The following is a 4,017-nucleotide window of genomic DNA, read 5'->3' as shown; positions in this document are numbered from 1 at the left end:
TTTTTAACTTTATAGTTAGTTAATATTTTTCATATTCCTCTTGATAAAATATATTAAGTGTATATTTATTTTTAAAAATATTGTAAATTATTTTTATATATACACGTTTTTTTCAAAATCTTTAGTGACTTATTGACTCGTAATAAATAGTTATATCACCACAAAATATTTATGAAGAGAAAAAGTGAGGGTGATATTTTTCTTTGGTCAAGAAATACAATTATATTTTTTTTAGATTGTTTTTATTCATGTGCAATAGTAAAAGAATTGGAAAAATATTTAATTCATTTAATAATATTATATGTGCATTGCAAAGAAATTGAAGAGACATTTTAGAATATGTTAAATGTAAAACTTAATTTGTTTTTACTTTCATTAATTACTCCACACAACTTTTTTATTTTTATGACCTATAAGGTAATTAATATTCATATCCATCATATTATTTGATATTTCATATTGTAGTCTGGTAAATAATCATTACAAGATTTTATAGAAGATCATAATAGCCTTTCAGGTTTTTATATTTTTTATGCATATTATAATCATATTTTAATTTGATTTGAAGAATAAGATGAAAATGGTGAACGACTTGTGGGAGTGGACGTCCATAAGAACTCAAAAGATATGTATATTGATTCCATATTTTTCCTTCTATTTTTAATGAGTCAGGAATTAAGAATGAAGTTGCATTTTTATTGATATGATTATCTTTAGGCATAATACATATATAGTGTTTTATCCGAAAGAGAAAAAATATTTGTTTTGAAGAGTTTTTGACTTTTTAGAGTCGCCACTTAATTTTTTAAAGAAAAAATCAAGAAAAAACTATTGTTTTCAAAAGACTTAAACAGATAAAGATCATTTGAAAACATAAAAGGGTTCTGGGATTCATATTGTATCTTAGGAAGGTATTTAAGGCACCTAAAATATTCGCTAAATACGGTTATCCGACAACTAACTTAATTTGGCTAAAATATCTAACTTAATTTTTACTAAAGGAGTTGTCTGAAACAAAGTAATCAATTTATTATATAAGTAAAAATTGATTTGTAAATTTATTTACTTTTACCATAAAATCAGTTTGAAGTAAATTTTAAGTAGATAAAATATTTACGGTGTTTTGCAGGGATTTGAATTCTTTAACCATAAGACTAGTGACAATCAAACGACAAATAAATAAAATAGAAATAAGAGAGAGGGAAAGAGGATTTGGTCCAAATCCTGGTTATCTGTTTGCCTGGATCGGTTTTTGGACCCACCTGTCTTGGATTTTTGTCACTCTTGTTTTGTACCTGTCCTAAGTTGTAGCAAAACAATACAATAATAAATATAAATACGGAAAAGAAAAACAACAAGTGCTTAGGCCAAAAGACAACAAGATACAATTTTTTGGCAAAGTAAAATTTAGGCTCTTATGGCCTAATTTCTTCAACTTCAAATTCCTTCGCTTGAATGCCTCTATGTCGATTTAAAAGTGGGACACTTTTGAGTCTCCCTCGAAATGCAAAGAGGATGTGAGAGTCCATAATGGACTCGGATAAGTTCACATGAGAAAATAAAATAAGTAAAGCAACACCACAGTAATCAAGGTAGAAAAATAAAAGCAACTTAATTATTGACAACTTGAGCCAACTAAATTTATTCGTGCGGAAAATGTGAAGATCGTGGAAAGTCGAAATAATCCATAGAAGAGGACTTTCAAACTTCATGACTAAATCACTACTTCACAGCAAGTTCTAACAGTAAGAAAGAAAAAATAATCGGAATCAAAGAAAAACATCAAACGAAATGGACACAAATAACAACACCAACTTACTGGCAAAAAACTATCCTTAGACTCCAACTGATAGGGAGTCCAAAACTTTCTATAAGGGCCTAAACTAAAATTTTTAGACCGACCTCATCCCATAATTAACAAGCTTAACATACATATATCAGATTTGACATTAAACCAGTCACGCGATACAAATTTATCACCTAAAAAAACTCACATTTAAACTTTAAAACAATGACATCAGATTTCAGCAAACGCGATGGTAAACATCTTAATGATCCATCAAAGGAAGTAAACTTAGAAAAAAGAGAGGTCAAAGTAGGCAACCAGATTGTTAAAGAGATCAGACATGGCGCATCATGTCATCGAAATAGCAAGCAACAGCAAAACAGGCTTCCAGAAACTAAAAAAAAAAATTCAAAATATAGAGTACGAGAAAATATTGCAAAGGAGGAGATGTTACCTTTTCCGGGCAGCGAAACTGGGAACAAGACGAGTAGGGATGGCTGAAACCTTAACACCACTAGGAACGCGACTTTGAAAAGGTTGGTAACGAACCAAAATAAACAACACCGAAGCTAGGCAAGGAACGAGATCCTCAATCTCTTTTGTATATTTTGCTTTTCCCTAACACTAGTTGACTCTAAGAATGTTCTTTTTCTTTAAATTCTTTCTCTACATTTTCTTAATTCACTGCCACTCCGTCCCTTTTTTAGGTTGTATCCTTTTATATGTGTCTTATGGCTCAAAAAAAATCTCTTATCTCAGAGAATGAAGAGACTATATATAGTGTAAAATTAGGGTTTCAAATTCTTGAAAGGTGGGGTGGATATGGGTCCAAAACCAGACCCATTTCGAGTTCCTTCTTTCAAAATTCAAAAAAAAGAATCGCCAATTTTGGTTGAACAGTCTGTTTTCTGAATCTTCCGCCTTTTCCAAAAAGAAAGGGGAGAATGAAAGCCTCAGATCGATCTCCCGTCCTTGGGGAGCTTTGTGGCTTGATCTTACACTATCAAGGACGGTTTCGCGTGAGCCTTTCTGCCATTTTCAAATTCATACCGATCGAAAGGGACGTTGGAGATATACGACAAAGGAAAAGCTGTCTAAGTAGTGTGTGCACAAGGCGTGACCTGCCATGAGTTGGAAAGGAAACTCCATGTATCTCCGTCAATTCGCTGCTGCTTGAGATTTGTACATGCCTCTTGAACTGTCGAATGTTGGCGCTGAAATTTTCTGGTGCAGGAGTTGGGATTTGGAAGAGGAAAAGAGTCGGGTAGGGTATGCGTATAGGAAATTGGGCTAGGTAAAAAATAATAGTGGCAAGTGTGGGCTGCTAATGTTACTGTAATGTAACGTTGGGGCTGGCAAAACAGGTAAGAAACAGCCCAACTAAAAGAATTTCCTTTAAAATTGTAGCCCATTGATATTTAAAATTTAGTCCATTTGGAATTAACCGGTGAATTTGATAAAAATTTTGTAAGACAAATTTAGAGAAATTAATTAATGAGCTTCCTAATCGAATAAAATAAAATAAATAATTCAAATATAAATTGATTATTCAATTACAAACCACTTTACTCAAATTTGTAACTATAATTTTAAATTAAAATGAAATTGCCCGCCTGAAAGCATACAATCTTTTGAGACAATTTTTTATATTTAGAATGTTGTAATTTTATGCAAAGCAAGTATATTATCTAGGAATTCTAAAAACCGACAAAGCTAGTTAAAATCTTGCAAAATATATGTACATACATATATATTTCAATTTTACAATACTAATACTTTATCATTTAAAATTTGAGGAAGCTTAATAATTAATACATTTGTGAACGTCCAAAATTGGGTGTCAACATATAGGACCCTAAACTTAACTTCAAATTTTAAATTTGACCTCCAACTTTCATAGTGCACAAATAGACACTTTAATTATTCTACCTTTTAAAAAATATACACGCGATTCTTGGAGACAAAGAGCGTGAAATGGAAACGCTCCCATGTGTATTAGTGAGCACTCAATGGTTGCTAACTAATTAAATATTTTACACTTTTTTTAAAAAAAATATTTTACACGTCATTTAAGAACTAAAAACATTAATATCAATTTTAATTAATATACAAGGGTTAAAACAATTAATTAGCTCATTTCACCCGATTGTGAATTAAATCATCTCAAAGGTGAAAACCCTAGGTTATCAGGGGAATCAAAATCTGGGAATGATTCAATATTTCTGCTGAAG

At 31.0% G+C, this 4,017-nt stretch overlaps 1 long non-coding RNA gene across 1 annotated transcript; it reads right to left on the bottom strand.

Annotated features, from left to right (window-relative positions):
* Nucleotides 1–1,035: 1,035 nt before the first annotated feature.
* Nucleotides 1,036–3,162, bottom strand: LOC107016319. Its single transcript, XR_001456447.2, has 2 exons — nt 2,241–3,162; nt 1,036–1,300 (listed from the first exon to the last, which is right to left on the bottom strand). It is a non-coding gene; the product is annotated as an uncharacterized LOC107016319 (long non-coding RNA).
* Between the last annotated feature and the right edge of the window lie 855 nt (nt 3,163–4,017).

This window comes from Solanum pennellii, chromosome 4 (genome assembly GCF_001406875.1).
Source record: "Solanum pennellii chromosome 4, SPENNV200".
NCBI lineage: Eukaryota > Viridiplantae > Streptophyta > Magnoliopsida > Solanales > Solanaceae > Solanum > Solanum pennellii.
Note: the sequence above shows the minus strand (reverse complement) of the source record. Positions and strands in the feature narration are given on the sequence as shown.